Genomic DNA, 17,668 nt, shown 5'->3' on the forward strand with positions numbered 1-17,668 from the left:
GCACACGTAAGTGATGCAAATGCATTTTTTTTTTGAAAAATCTCTATTCAAAATTTTAATGTTTACTTTTTACTAAAAATAATCTCAGTATTCTATACAAAATGCTCAACAAATCTCCAAACTTTTTCAAAGTAATTACAAAATTACCCTACTTAAAGGGCTTCTATAATCAATGAAAAAAACTAAAAACACATAACTTTTGAATCTCTTGCAAATTAATGATTACTATTTGAAATGCTTATTGAAGGGGTGATTGACAACATAATTTTTTCACTGGTTGGCAGATCTTAAAAAAAGTTTGACGAGGGTTACAAATATTACTCTTCGGCTCATAAAAGAGATAGTTTTTTCTAACACACTTGTCTTTTATTGAAAACCAAGCATGGCTTAACATGAGATAGTTTTTTCTAAAACACTTGTCTTTTATTGAAAACCAAGCATGGCTTAACATGATAGTTCAATGTGTGTTAGAACTAACTATTATTTTTTCAAAAAAGATTTGGGAAGACAAAAAGGTTGATATTTTATTTTCATTTTTTGGTGAAATGCAAAATCTTTAATGTGTATTGATCTTTTAAAAGGTTTTGCTTCGTAACTTTTTATTCTGAGTAGAATCTTAAAACTCTAAAATTCTTTTGGAGTTTCAAGAAAGGCTTTAGCTTTAAACTGCCATTTTTGAGTTTTCACCTTAGAGCTATATTTTTTAATTAATGAAGAATTTGGTAAAATCTTACCAAATACTAATAGGTATATACAAAATTTTAAGGATATAGCTTTTTAATTCAAGTGTCCACATTTGATCAAATGAAGTTTCCAAGGTATGTAATGTAAGTCAAGGTTCGAGGTTCTAAAAGAATGGATAAACAGGCTCAAAATATGTTATTCGGGTAATTAGGCCAAAGATCATATAAACATTCTTTGGATAAAAGCCATATGTCTTTCTTTCTTTGCTCTTTTTTTTTTCTTTGAAACATTTAAATTTACCTTTAGTAAATTACTTTATTGAATTCTTAGGATTTCAACTGAAGCCTTATTCACTTTTTATCTTGGACTTTCATTTTCAAGATGCATGTCTTTCTTTTTTTACTCTTTTCCTTTTTTTTTTCTTTGAAAATATTTGACTTTAACTTTAACATTCTACTTTCTTGAATTATTGGAATTTTAACTACAAATTTATTTAGTTTTTGCCTCGAATTCTCATCTTCAATGTGTATGTCTTTCTTTATTTGCTCTTTCTTTTTTGGAAACATCTAACTTTAACTTTAGCCTTCTACTTTTTTGAATTTTTAGGATTCTAATTGAAGCCTTATTCACTTTTGACCTTGGACTCTCATCTCTAAGGTGCATGTTTTTTTTTGTGTCATAATGTATATATCCATTGATCTACTGTTAGACATTGATTAGAGGAGTCGCCAACAATCTTTTTTATGTAAGTGTGATTGGCTGCCTAAAACATATTCTAATTTGTAAAAATAGACGTTAGGTTCAGGAGCCAATTACATATGGGGAAGGTTGTAGCACCTTTACAATACCCATTCAAAAGATGGTACCAGTTTGATTTCAAATTATCCAAACCTTGATCATTTTATGATCCACCAAATAATTTAATTTTAAAAATGTATCTTAAAATAATTTCAATAGTTTGATAGTAATTTAAGATAATTTTTTCACTTTAAGAGTATTCATATATTAGTATCTCATTCTAAAGAGGCTTCATCATCGGATTTATTAAAAGATTTTATTAAAGAAAAATTAGTAAATCTCACAATAGTTTGGTAGGACTTACTTTGAAACAATCCTCTAATAGATTAAAGGACAAAATTATCTTTTATTTTTCATTATTTTTTTTTGAAAACTGATCTATGAAATTTCTCAATAGTTTGGTGGATTCCATTTAAAAATTAAATCCATGAAAATTCTCCAATATTTTAATATAATTTATGAATTTATTTTATAGAGATTTTTATTTGAAAAGACTTTTTTTATTGAAAGGATTTTTTTTTGTTTTTATAAATATTTTTTTAAAAACTTAAAAAGATTTTTTATTATTATTTTGAAAACTTGTTTGAAAAGATTTTTTTTACTTATTTGAAATTCTATAATTGTTTTTTTTAACAGAAATAGTTTTTACAAAAAAATAAATTCTCAAAAATAAAACCAAAAAAACTAAAAATAAAATGAATAAAATAAAATAAAATAATAAAAATAAATGGAAAAAGGAAACATTGCGATTGCGTTGGGTTAACGCGCGAGTCGACACGCGAGTAAGCGAGTCAGAGCGTGGATCCTAGGCTATCAAAATACGATCATTTAGAGCAGTATAAAAGCAAGCTTTCAGCGTTTTTACCCCAGATGCCTCTGTTTTCTCTCTCTAAAACCCTAAAACGCTATCTTTTCTTTTTAAAACCTAGTCGAGATCCCACCAAAAACTGGAAATCCTTATCAATTTCTGGAAAATCCCACTAAAAAAATTCATATTTTGCCAGAAAATCCATTGAAAAATTCATATCCCACCGAAAAAATTCATCGAAAAATTCAAACATTCAAACTTCAAACCCAGTTTTTCAAAAAAAAACCTAGAAATTTCCCATTTTTTCCAAATCTTCTCCAAAATCTTCCAGAACCTATCTCACCCCTAGCAACCTAAAATTAAACTCAAAATCTTCAAATCACACTTAAAAACCTCAAATCAATTTTAGAATCCCAGAAACCTAGTACTACCCAAAACACCTAGTTCATCCAGATTAACCATGTGCCTCTAAAATTCACTCCTCTTGTATGTTGTTTGTGATGTTAGTGCAATTTATAGGCAACCTTAGAACAAATTTAGGAAATGGACAAAATCAATCCCAGGCTTGAATCCTAGGATTACGTTCTGCCTAAATCCTAAATTAGGTCTAGGTTTCTTACTGATTTCTTGAAAAGTTCATTAATTTGAGCTTTGATTGACCCTTTGATCGAATTCAAATTCCCAATTTCAGTTATTCAATCGATAGTTAAGAAGAAAGAAAAAAAATAAAAAAAGATTATTATAATAATAATGATGATGATGATGATAATGATGATAATACTAATAGACTATGTACATTATAATAATAATAATAATAATAATAATAATACTATACTATACTATATATTATGTTAATATACTGTAATAATATAAAAATAATAAAAATAACCCTATTAACCCCGGATACATATGGGTGTCTATAACTGTCCTTCTTTGCATATCTCTATTAGACAAGAATGATGTAAAAACCTAGACACCCATTCTATTCGAGTCAAATCAACGAGCAAAAATAATTGAGATGAAATCACAAGTCAAGAAATGAAGTGACCAGGATCGAGTCAAGGTCAAAAATAAATGATCGGGATGAAACCACAAGTCATAAGAAATGATTTGTACTAAGCCAAGATCAGATGATTAGGGTAAAATCACGAGTCTAGAAGATAAAGTGACTAAGACTGAGTCGAGGTCAAAAATAAATGAATGAGATTAAACCACAAGTCTAAAATGATCAAGACCAAGCGAGGTAAAAAATGAATGACCGAGATGATGCTGCGAGTCAAAAAATAAAGTTCATGATTTTCACTCTAAATCCAAAAATTCACAATTTGGACATTAAAAAATTTGTGATGTTCCATAACAAAAGTTGAAAAATCCCAATATTCCAAGTTTAACAAAATCATAAAATTCAAGATTTACAAAAGTTTTCAAATTTGCAAGATTGAAATATTCGTAAGATTTCAAGTTTTGTAAAGGTTCTAGATTCACAAAGATGTAAAGTTCACAAGGATTTTCAAGTTCACAAAAAAGAAAGATTTGTAAGATTTTAAGTTTCACAAATGTTCTAGATTCGCAAAGAAGTAAGGTTTGCAAGAATTTTCAGGTTCACAAAAAAGAAAAATTCGCAAGACTCCAAGTTTCGTAAAGGTTCTAGATTCGTAAAGATGCAAGATTCACAAAGATTTTCATAACAAAATTAAAAGAGTCAAAAGGTTAAAGTGACCAAGATTGAGTCAAGATTAAAAGTGAATGGTCAAGACGATGTCGCAAATCAAAAAATGATTTGACTTGAGTCGAGATCGGATGACTGTAATAATGTCACAAGTCTAAAAGTAACTAAGATCGAGTTAAGGGTAAAGATGAATGATCAAAATAATGCCACAAGTTAGAAAATAATCTGAACTGAGCCGAGATCAAATGAGTGATGATGATATTACAATGATGCATGTCTTACTTAGAATGTAAATGTAATACATATAGTGTTAATGTCATGAAATTTTCATTGTGGTGACAAGGTTCTCCAGATGGCACCAATCCTTTTTAGCTTCTAGTATTAATAGTCTTTGAGCAAATTTTGTTAGCTGATCCATGTCATTCTTCTCATTTGGTCATAACTCACAAGTTATATCAATAAATAAATCATTGAATTCATCACCGAGTCATCTTATTTGCCCCTATGTAAATCATTTTCTCATGCTTCTTTTCATTTATCTCATCTTGAATTTCTTTCAAAAAAATGAAAAACTCTTTTATGAAAAATGTCATTCATTTATTTACCATCATTAAAAATAATGACAGACATGATACATGTTCTTGGTTTATTCAGAAAATGTTCATTTGGTCAAGGGTAAGAAAAATGGATCTTTATTATTGAAAGAACAAAAGGTAGAGTCAAGAACAACTCAAAGGTGAACAAAGATAAAATGCTGTAATTTATTCAAATAGAATATTAACATCCAAAATAATGATTGCTTAAACAATTTTGAACTCAAACTTAGGATCATCTTTCAAAAAATACATTTCACTATTATCTTTAATCTTTGAGCTAATCATCATCCTCATTTTAGGGACCTTCACTTGAAGTTATTTTTTTCAAGTTTTCATTTTAGATCGTCCCTTTAAGTTTTTAGCTTAAGTCTTCATTTTTCTTCCTTTATCTCTTTTTTTTCTTTTTTTTTTGTTTGTTTTTTTTTTTTACTTTTTGCCTTTTTTCCCATTTTTTTTGCTTTTTGCTTTTTTTCTCCTTTTTTTTTTTTGTACACCTTTTCCTTATTTTTTTTCTCTTAGTCCTTTGTTGATACTTTGATCAAAGCTTCACACAATCCAATGGTAAACCTATCTTAATTCAATTCATGATTCTCCAAATCAAGTATTCATATTTGATCAAAATTAACTTTTAAGGGACGTAATGTAAGCTAGGGTAACTGGGTGCCAAAGAAAATGATAAAATAGACCCAAATTGTATTTGAATGGTAATTAAACCAAGGATCATTTCTTCAGGTAAAGCACTTTGACATTTTACCCCATCATTTTTTTTTGTTTTTTTTATAGAGCACATTGGCATTTTGCCCTAACAATTTCTCTCCATTTTTTTTTTTTGTGGAGCATATTGGCATTTTGCCCTATCAATTTACTTTCTCTTCTTTTTTCAATAAAAGGGCTTTGCCCCTAAAATTATTAAAGGTAAACAGACTTTTTGACTTTACCCCCTAGTGTAGGAGTGATTCTTGATTAAAGCTATTCCAAAAAAATTTTCAATAGGCTCAAATGGGGTAACAAGGGGTAATAAGAAAATTTTTTTTTAAGGATAGAAAAAAATGGTAATTTTTTATTTTGAACATGAATACTTTCAATGAAGAACATTCATTGACTAAGAATAGACTTGTGAACAATTCCAAGGATCATATAGTGCATCAGTTTTGAAATTCTTCTCTAGATTTGTTTTTTTATTCAGCAGTCCTAATAAATTAATAATCTTCATTTATCAATCCAATCATCATGAATGATGTTTTCAAAATTGAATCCTAAATTATCATCATGACTGTCTAAACATTCATTATTCAGAGTCAAAAAAAGGTAGAGAATAGAGGTGTGAGATGGTAAAAGTAAATTATGGGTATTCATACAAAAAAAAATAAAATATCAAGAAAATGCATTAAATCTATCACTTTTATTAAAATGATGAAAAATAAAATGAAATCTAAGAGCATAAAAGAGATCCATATTTTTAAGAAATCCTAAAATGATAATCAATTTCAATCAGCTTTTCCAAAATCATGTCCCTGGATGATTGGGCAAAGAGTCTTTATGGATATTCAGCTCCCCTAATTCGTTGAAGCTTATCGAACTTACTTGAATCAAACTTTACACCTTATACTTGAAAGTAGGGCATGTTTCTATAAAGTGACCCACATTCCTATTATGGTAGTCATATGTAGCATTAACATTATACCATTTAGGATATGATGGCTTCAATGGTTCCAAAATGACTGGGAATACTAAGTCATTCTTAACTAATTTTAAAAATAGCTGAGTATAAGTTACGGGGATAGGATTAATATGAGCTCTCTTTTGATTACCTTTGGATCTTCTCAAACCACATGCTTGATTGTTAGGCCTTGAAACTAGAATAGTAATAGGATTAAGCCCATATGCAGGTGATGAAAAAGCTGGTTGATGAAGACTTAGAGTGATGTTGTTTATGTTTGAGAAATAAGGCTAGTAAAGAACTTGTGTAATATTATTGGCTGTTGGGTAATAAGCAAGATGAATATATAGTGGATATAGGGCATAACTTCTAGATTGCTACATTTCAAAACTCACCACTTGGGCTTTATCTTTTTTTTTCTTAGGCATCTCACATTTTTTAGCATTATCAGTCTTTTCTTTTTTCAAGCTTGTCGCTCTTTATGGCATTTTCAATAATTTCCCTTAAGATTACCATATAAGTAGAATTCTTTGTTGCATTCCCTATCATATTTTCATAATAAGGCAACTTTAAAGTACTTACAAACAAAATCATTGTTTTTTTTTTCAGTTAAGGGTGGCTACACTTGAGCAGCCATATCTCATCACATTTGGGCATATTTTTTGAAAAACTCATATGTTTTTTTCTCTATACCTTGTAATGAAAGGCCATCAAGGGCCATATCTATGATGTGATGGTATTGATTGATGAAAGATCGAGTCAAATCTTTTTATGACTTAATACGAGTTCTGTCTAACTGAACATACCACATTACAGCAGACCCAGTTAAGCTATCCTGAAATACATGTATTAGCAGTTTCTCATTGCTAGCATGTGCTACCATTTTATGATAGTACATTATGATGTGTATAATGAGACACTTAGTACCATCATTTTTTTAAATTTTGGTACCTAGAATTTCAAAGGAATTACAACATATGGAACCAGATAAAGGTTAGTAACATCCATGGATCCATAGAAATCAATGTCCTTTATAACCCATAATCTTTCATCAATCATGCTCATGGCTTGATCGATCTTAAAGTCTTCTAAGGGTATAGTAGTTTGTAGTTTTTTTTCTCTTTAATCTCATCCATTTTGGGAATTTGGATTGGTTCATCTACATTTTTAGTGAAAACATGATTGGTATAGCTCTGAACATTCCCTTGATTGAAATTTAAGAACGTGGTCTATTGTTGATGAAAGCTTGAAGTGATTCGAGTTTGATGTAGAGTGAAACTTTGAGGATACAGTGGCTCAGTATCCTTATGTGAAATGTCTTATTCTGTTGCCTTCTTCAAAGCTTCAAAGATTCTACTCAATTTTTCTTTAAGTATCTCTTGAGCCTTTTTTATTCTTTCAAGCTGGTCTATATTGTCTTACTCCATTTTTTTGGCTTAGCCTGAGTATAGTACTAGTGTTGAGCTATCTGTAAACCTTGATTTTCCATAATTATAGCATAAATTTATAGTGATATTTATTGATCTATCGGATTATGTATGACAATGAATGCAATGATGCATGAATACATGCATACACAATAAAAAAAGATTAGTAATCATAATATGTAATCTACATGTATGTTTATGAATATGCATAAAAAGAAAAGAAATAAAAGAAGACAAGAAAATCAGTTAGCAAGTAAAATAACAACATGACCCTAGATTTGGGTTGACTATAAAAGGTGGAAAGACATGGCTCTATCTATGGTTATGCTCTTAAAGTTAACTATATGTGGTTTGGATAGTCTCTAAAAGGTTTTCAAACTGTTCTTTACATCATAGTCCATCACAGACTAGTAAGGCACCCTAATTCTCACCCATCATAAGCTACAAGTGAAGAAAATTCAATTTGAGTGGGAGTGCTTCATAAGCCTATGCGGAGAGATGAAATCTCATGAGGACATATATACTTCACTCTTTCTTAAAGATAAAGCCCAGATGGAGAACTTATGTTATGCATTTGCAAATGAATGACATGTATATATATAATAAATAGATTGTTGGCCTTGAATTGATTAAAAGTTTTGATTTGACAAAATAAAAATTTACCAAACTTGTTTCAATCTTGTCTAAGCTTAAATTAAACATTTTTCCACCCTTCTATCTTGCCAAAATTCATTTGAGAACCAAACAACTCAAATTCTCGAAACAAAACATGATTTATACAAGTTTTGATAGAAGGGATCGATCCTCTACCAAAAGGGATCGATCTTATTTTTAACCAGAATTAAAAGTTCTCAAGATTTGGCAAAAATCGATCAACCACCTCCCTATAGGGATCGATTGGTTCGGGTTTCAAGCTGAACGGATCGATTCCCTCATTCAAGGGATTGATCATTTTTTCATACAAAATGTTTGTATCGTATAATTTTTTAGAAAACGGATCGATCCCATCACATAGAGGATCGATCACCTAAGGCAAGGGATAGATTGGTTGCTGAGATAGAATGTTTCCCAAGTTTAAAAACCCAGAAAAGGGATTGATCCCCTCTTAAAAGAGATCGATCGGTTACTCAAATAGAATGTTTCCTAGTTCAAAAACCCAGAAAAGGGATCGATCGGGTAAGGCAAATTAGGCATAAAAATTGAGCATTCTTCAATATGAACCAATTGATCCCCTATGACAAGGGATCGATCCCCTAAAGGCTAACAACTCCTAACGATTTTTTTTATCTGAATTTTTACAGGTTTAAAGCATTAAATGTAATTCAACGGCTCTCAACTATTTTTTAACCATAAAACAAGCATTCCACTGCAAACCAAGAGTAACAAGAGCCAAAGAAACTTATTGTCATTCACCTACCAATTTGCTCAAGCATTAAAAGTTGTTCCAAGTTAGAAAAGTGCAAAATTCATATCGATTTTTCTTTATTTTGTTGTCTATACCACTGTGTACTTTAAATTAGCAAACACCTAACCTTTGAGAGGTTCTTAGAGTCTGCAAAACACCTCATATCTCTGTATTATGAGTTTGTGAGCTTAAGAGGGAGGATAACCCTTAAGAGTATATTGTGTTGAGTTTATAAAGCTTAGAGAAGCTTGGTTGTAATCTTCAACACTTATAGTGGATTGAACTCCTTGGCAAGAAAGGCTAAAGGAGAGGACGTAGGTGCCTAAGAAAGGACCGAAGCTCTATAAATCTCGGTGTTATATTCTCTATCCTTATCTCTCATTTACTTTCAATTATTGTGTTTAATTGTTTAGCAAAATTTGTGCTTATTGAATATTATTTTTAAAAAATTTATTAAAAACTAAATCACTCCCATTTTGGTTTATTCTAAATTTTTGAGCTAACATAGATAATTAAGCAAATATAAGCAATCAATAAAAAGAAAGACAAATAAATAAGCAAGTATACACAATTAAAAGGAAAATAAATAATAAAGTAAATATAAGTAATGAAAGGGAATAATAATTTCAAATTTATTAAGCAAAGCTTGGATAATAAAGAATTATTTACTGGTCTGACTGTCAATGTCTACAGTGGAGTCACCAAATTGTCATAATATATAGATCGTGAACCTCCTACTAGATATGGATTAGAGGAATCGCGACTAATCTTTTTTGTTTAGGTGTGATTGGTCACCTGAAACGTATTCTAATCTGTAAAAACAGATGTTAGGTTCAGGAGCCAATTACCATTGAGAAGATTGTAATACCCCCACAATGCCCATCCAAAAGATGGTACCAGTTTAATTTCAAATTATCCAAGCCTTGATCATTTTATGATTTATCAAATAATTTAATATTAAAAATGTATCTTAAAATTGTTCTAATAGTTTAGTAGTAATTTAAGATAATTTTCTCACATCTAGAGTATTCATAGAAACTAATATCTCATTCTGAAGAGGCTCTATCATTGGATTTATTAAAGGATTTTATTCAAGAAAAATTAATAAGTCACCCAATAGTTTAGTAAGACTTACTTTGAAACAATCCTCCAATAATTTGGAGGATAAAATTATCTTTTATTTTCATTATTATTTTTTTTTGAAAACTAATCTATGAAATTTTCTAATAGGTTAGTGGATTCCATTTCAAAATTAAATCCATAAAAATTCTTCAATAGTTTGGTAGAATTTATGAATTTATTTTGCAAAAATTTTTATTTGAAAAATATTTTTTTATTAAAAGGATTTTTTTATTTTATAAATATTTTTTAAAAAACTTAAAAATATTTTTTATTATTATTTTGAAAACTTATTTTAAAAGATTTTTTTGTATTTTGTTTGTTTTTTTTTTACTTATTTGAAAAAGATTTTTTTTATAATTGTTTTTTTAATAGAAATAGTTTTTAGAAAATAATAAATTTCTCAAAAATAAAACCAAAAAACTAAAAATAAAATGAATAAAATAAAATCAAACAATAAAAATAAATGAAAAAAAGAAATCTTGCGATCAGGTCAGGTTAAAGTGCGGGTCGGCACATGGTTAGCGGATCAAAGCACGGATCTTGGATTACCAAAATGCAATCGTTTTGAAGCAGTATAAATGCAAGCTTTTAGCATTTTTATACCAGATGCCTCTGTTTTCTCTCTCTAAAACCTTAAACGCTCTCTTTTCTCTTTAAAACCTAATTGAGATCCCACTAAAAATTGGAAATCCTTACCAATTTCTACAAAATCCCACCGAAAAATTCATATTTCGTCAAAAAACTCATCAAAAATTCATTGAAAAATTCAAACATTCAAACTTCAAACCTAATTTTCCAAAAAAAATCCAAAAATTTCCCATTTTTTCTATATCCTCTCCAAAATCTTCTAGAACCTAATCTCACCCCTTAGCAACCTAAAATTAAACCATAATGTTCAAATGACACCCAAAAACCTCAAATCAATTTTAGAATCCCAAAACCTAGAATCCTATAAACCTAGTACTACCCAGAATACCCAGTTCATCCAGATTAACCTTGTGTCCTCTAAAATCCACTCCTCTTGTGTGTTGTTCTGTGATGTTAGTGCAATTTATAGGCAACCTTAGAACAAATTTAGGAAATCGATAGAATTAATCTCAGGCTTGAATCTTGGGATTGGGTTCTACCCAAACCCCAAATTAGGTCTAGATTCATTGCTGATTTCTTGGAATGTTCCTTGATTTGAGCTTTGATTGACCATTTGACTGAATTTAATTCCCAATTTCAATTATTCAATCAGTAGTTAGGAAGAAATGAAAGAAAAATAAAAAAAGATAATAATAATAATAATAATAATAATAATAATAATAATAATAATAATAATAATAATAATAATAATAATAATAATAATAATGATGATAATAATTCTAATAATAATAATACTAATAGACTATGTACAATATAATAATAATAATAATAATAATAACAATAATAATAATACTATAATATATACTATGTTAGTATACTGTAATAATATCAAAATAATAAAAATAACCTTAAAAATAACCCTATTGACCCTGGACACATATGGGTATCTACACTTTAATTTTTTTTTTTTTAAACATTTGACTTCATATTTGGTATTCTACTTTGTTGAATTTTTAGGATTTCAACTGAAGCATCATTCACCTTTTGCCCCAGACTCTCGTCTTTGAGATACATATCTTTTTTTCTTTGCTGTTTTTTTCTTTTTTAAAAAATATTTGACTTCAACTTTAGCAAACTACTTTCTTAAATTCTTAGGATTCTAATTGAAGCTTTATTCACTTTTTCTCGACTCTTATCTCCGAGGTGCATGTTAGACGCTATCAATATCAAACACTTTTTTTAAAGTTGGTCTCTTAAAAATACCCTTATTTTGCCCTTCAATGTAAAAGACAATTCTTGGCCCGAGTTTATATTGGAATAAGAACTTTAATAAGCTCAAATGGGTAACAAATAGATAATAATTTTTTTATATACGAAGGATAAAGAGATGGTCATTCATCATTTCAAGTATGATCACTTGTTTAAAAGAACAAATTATTTGAAGAGAGAGATAAAATGTTTCTTTTTATTTTTTATTTATTTTTATGTTATAACCATCAATCATTTTTGCATGACTGATGCCCCATCTTGTTTTTCACTCAAGATTCTTATGAAGGTGAAAATTAAGTTGTATGGGATGTTCCAACGTTAATTGTAGAGTTCATAAAAAGGCTCATTTTAGTTCCAAACTTGTCTAGCATTTTTTACAAAATTAGGAGAAAAGATATTAAGGCACGAAATAAATTGTCTTAGGTGAGAAGCACTTTGTTTGTTTTAGTCAATGTGTCTTAAGATGTGAAACATATACTACTTGAAAGAGAAGATTCAACCATTTTTTGTGTCTATAGTCACTGAAAGAACTTGGATGGTCCAATTATATTGGCAAAATTTGACACACATTGAATTACCAATTAAAAATTTGAAAGAATATCTTACTTGGTTTTCAAAATTCAAAATGAATTTTCAAAACTAGCCTCCTTTGTTCATTGGTCAAGAAAATATTATTATCTTAATATATCAAATGATGACAAGGTTCACAAGTTAAAGTTCATGCCTTTTAAAAGATTATGACTAGTGAGTAAAGTTATTCAAAATGATTGAAACATAGGAGCAGTTAAGAAAATGTGTGAAGGTATTGGATGAGTTTATTTTTTAATCGTAATCACCGATTACTTCAAGATTCTCGCCATTTAAAAAATATATATTTCCTTTCAAACAGGCTTTTTTTTTCCAAAAAAAACTTTTTATTGATTTTGAAAACTGCTTATATGAGACTTTATTCTCAAACATTGCCAATTAATTTTTGAATTTACATCACACAAGAGTTAGAAAATAAATAAAAAACAATAGTTACAAAAATCCAAAAATTAAAAAGCCATTTTTTAAAGGCATTTCTCTTTTTATGACCTTTAGGAATTAATCCAAATTTAACAAAAATTTTTATTTTTTCTATTTTTTCAAAAAAACTTAAAATTTTAAAATTGAAAAAGATTTAAATTTTAAATGTCAACAAATTTATGAGACAATATGATGTACCATATTCATTCATTCAAACAGTGCTCTCAAGATGATATATAAGCTTAAAAAAAATCCTCTACTTAGTACTTTAGCTTTAGAATCTTGACCTTTGATTCCACCATTATTAATTATCAAAGTTGCTAACCAACTCTTTAAACTTTGCAAGATTTGTATCGATCAAAGACTAAACCATATCCTTAAAGACAATGCAATTTTCTATAAAATGTCTTTTGACCCCATCATGTTATTCACATTTAGCATTGAGATCATACCTTTTTAGGTAAAGAGGTTTGCTAGGCTATGTAGGGATAGAAGAAATCATATGATTACTAACAAGCAATGAAAAAAGCTCCATGTAGGATATTAGAAGTAAATGGTGTAATTTGACTCTTTTTCTTTTGTGGCTCGTGGATAGCCTAAATTGATCTTTCATTTTTTAAATACCTATGGTGAAAGATTCTAGTAAAAGAACATTTGAACATAAGGATGAAATGGTGAAGGAAAGTTATTTAGCCTAGGGTGTCAAATTATAAAAAGGTTAGGGCAGTTATGGTAACCAATGACCATCTATCAGATCTTCATGTATCATACTGAGGTTTTTCTCATTTTGCCTTTCAATGATTGTTTCTTGAGCATGTTCATAAAAAATGCCTCAATTCCTTTCATTATGAATCTTTACACTGACATCCATAATTTTTTTATCCCATCCTCAATTTTACTCACAATAAATAGTAAATCTATAAATCTAAAGAGGCCTTACTGATCAATCTATCATAGTAGAGAAATGGAAGAGTATCAATAAATAAGAAATTCAACTTCTTATTAGTAAGAGGTGGTCATACTTGTGATGCTTCCTCTTTTCATCTAGTGGCATATTCCTTATAGCTTTCATTGAAGCTCTTTTTCAATGTTTTGAAGAGTTAATTTGTCTAAGGTTATTTCTAACATGTGTGGGTATCACTTCAAAAATGCCCAAGATAAGTATCTCCAAGTAAGAATCTAGTTTCTTTCCAAACTATAGTATTAATTGGTAGTTGTCCCCATCAAACTTTCTTGAAAGATGTAATAAGTAATTATTCATTATAGGCATACCCAACCATTTTGTTATAGTATTAAGTCAAATGTATCTTAAGGCATCTATTTTCATCATATTTCTCAAATGTGGAAACCTTGAACTTTACATGGATAACCAGATTAAAAACTAGGTTAAGCTCATGGGCATCAATTTTTTTGAAAACATAAATTCCCATCTTAAGTCTTTCTTTCAACAAATTGTACTTACTTTTAAACTCAGTATTCTCAACCAATTTTGGCACACCTTTTTGTTTCTCATATTCTTTAGGATCATCCAAGTTGGATATTATGATAGGATCATAGAGGGTAGCCCTGGATTAACATATATCTAAATCGAGGATGGTCTAGTACTAGTATAATTGCAAGAATGGTAGTCTGCTGATGGTACATATGCAGTATAGGGATTTTGAGCATAAAGATGTATGGACCCAAGTGGGTACAATGGTTCCTTAACAATAACTTCTTCTCTTGCCCTAGCAATTCCTTTTCTTTTCAAAAGCCCTAATAATATCTTTTTCAAATCCATTAATTGTTTTTTAATATCTTGCTATATTTCCACAACTTTTCCCCTTATCTCTTTTTAATCCTATTTAATCCTTTCTATTCTAGTCCTTTGATCTCCGATGCTATGAACAAAACTAAATTGGCTTAAAAAATGCAACAAGAAATTAGCACCATTGAACCTTTATTCTTAAAAAAAACAAGATTAATTTTACTTTTCATGGTGATGAATGTGCCTAACATGATCATGGATGCATAAGTGTTGTAAAACATTATTAAAATGCATAGATGCTTAGATGATGAATATTTGCATACATATGATGCTTAAGTAACAAAAATCATACCACCCATGTAAATGTGTATGCAATGGGGCATAACATCATATTACAATGGTGGTGAGATGCAATTTGTATAATGCACATTTTATAGAATTATATCGTTCATGAATCTACAGGCATGAAATATGATGACATACTACATGAACAATGAGAGGCATGTATATGATTGATAAGACATGCTTATATGACATGCACTAACATATTTTATGCATGGGATACAATGAATGTACAATGCAAATCCAATGAAATTGACACTAACATTTAGATATTAGATGAAGTGTATGTTTTACTTTTTATTTTCAATTGCAAAACATGATGAAAATAATCGTAAAAAAGATTAAATGAACTATAAAGGATAGAATTCAAAATCACGACTTCTTTTTTTTATTAAAAAAAAACCCTACATATGCAAATCTTGAACAAACATTAAACCAATCGAATAACATACCTCAAAGAAAATTTATTGGATGGACTTTTTTATCTATTTTTTTTCATTTTTTCCTTTTATTCTTCTTCTACCTACTACTTATTTCGGACCATTTCAAAGAAAATTTATTGGATGGACTTTTTATCTATTTTTTTTTTTCATTTTTTCCTTTTGTTCTTCTTCTATCTACTACTTATTTCGGACCATTCTTTGACTTCCCAAGATAACTCACTAACAAAAAGTCTTATTCATGTATCTTAAAATTCTTTAAAAATTTGACAAATAGACTATTTAAAACACACATTTTTTGTGCTTTATATCCAAAATGATGCATGCAGCAAACTCGAAAAAACATAAAAACTTAAGAAAAATTAGTAAAGGAAGACTTTCAAAAGCAATTCGAAATAGTAAATTATTTTTTTCTTGTCTTTTCATTTTTTGCAAGGCCCACCAGACAATTTAATTAGTTTCAAAACTTTTCATTTTTTTAAAAATGATTTCATAACACAAAATAAATATAGAACAACTTGATTCTAAATTCAAAAGAAAATTTTAGTTGAAATAAATGGGGTAAAATCTTTTTCTTTTTCGTGTTTTTGCTTTTTATTAGTCAAACAAAGAAATTAAAAAACCTTTCTTTTCACTTTTTTTTTCTTTTTTTCTTAGAAAAAAACAATAATAATTCAAGAAAACATTTTCTATGGAAAACAAGCACATAAGATTACCAATAATTCAAGAAATTTTTCTTTTTTTTTATGCTTTTGTTTTTTATTCGGTCAATAAACAAAGAAAAAATAAAAAAACCCTTTTTTTATTTATGTTTGTGTTTTTGTTTGTTGGAAAATAAATAAAAGTCTTTTTTTTTGGAAAATACTTTTTGAAGATGCAAATTTTGAATAAGCACTAGTCGAATTGAATTACATGTCAATTTATTAAAAGAATATTTTTCTTTTATTTCTCTTTATTTCTTTTTTTTTTCTTTTTTTTAACATTATTTTAGTCTTATTTACACTATCCATACACCTAAATGTAGATTGTATTGGAACATTCCTCTTATGCCCTAATCCAAGTAATTTCTACAAAATAGTCATTATGGTTACCTAGGTTGGCCCTTATGGCTTACTATATCCTTGGTTTAGATTTAACTGTATCTAAAAGGTTCTCAAATTATTTGTCACTGGTGTCCACACATAATTAATAAGGCATCTCGATCATTACCTATTATAAGCTTCAAACATAAATGGTTCAATTTAAGTGAAAGTATTTCATTTGTCATTAAGGAGGTTATCACCTCATGAAAGCATGGTACTCTACTCCCTTCTAAAAAAGACAGAGCTACGGTATAAAGCTCATGCATGATAAAAAAATGTGTCAACGTGTGTGTGAGAGAAAATGACATTGTAATTTCTATCCTACATGCCCCACAATTTATTAAGAATAATATATATAAAAAATAAATAATGGACAAATGACATAACTTAAATGAAATGCATGTAAATTTTTATTACTATTGTTATTAAAATAAAATCAAAATCAAGAAAATTAAAGTTAAATACCAATTAAGACCACTAAATCAAAACTGAGGATAACACTTATTAACCTTTAGCCTGACTCTCTTAAAAATGGCTTCTCTAGTGAAGTCGCCAAGCTATCATAACAGGTATTTTATAGACTACTAGCTGAATTTGAAAACAAAAAAGAGTCAGCACCAATTTTTTTTTACTAGGTGTGATTGGTCACCTATTAAAACTTATCATTCTAATAAAACTTTTAAAATTAATTAAAACTTTATAAAAAAGATAAATTTTAGGTCTACGAAAATAGTTTGGCTTCGAGAGTCAATATGTGTGAAGAAAGATTAGCACCCCCAAAGCACTTGTTTAAAACAGTACCAATTAATTATATGTTGTTAGCCTTGAATTGATCTTTATTTTGAAATGATAAAATATTAAGCTAAATAAGCTTGATTAAGATTTTGAAAAAAATTTATTTAGTACATGTTCTTAAGTTTTATTATTTTTGATACTAAATAAATAATATAATTTTCAAAGTTTAAACAAATCTTTTTTTTATGTTTTTTTATTTCTCAAATCAAAACTAATTTTAAACATTAT

This window comes from Durio zibethinus, chromosome 23 (assembly GCF_047325235.1).
Source record: "Durio zibethinus cultivar Kanyao isolate XHJ-2024 chromosome 23, ASM4732523v1, whole genome shotgun sequence".
Classification (NCBI taxonomy): Eukaryota; Viridiplantae; Streptophyta; class Magnoliopsida; order Malvales; family Malvaceae; genus Durio; species Durio zibethinus.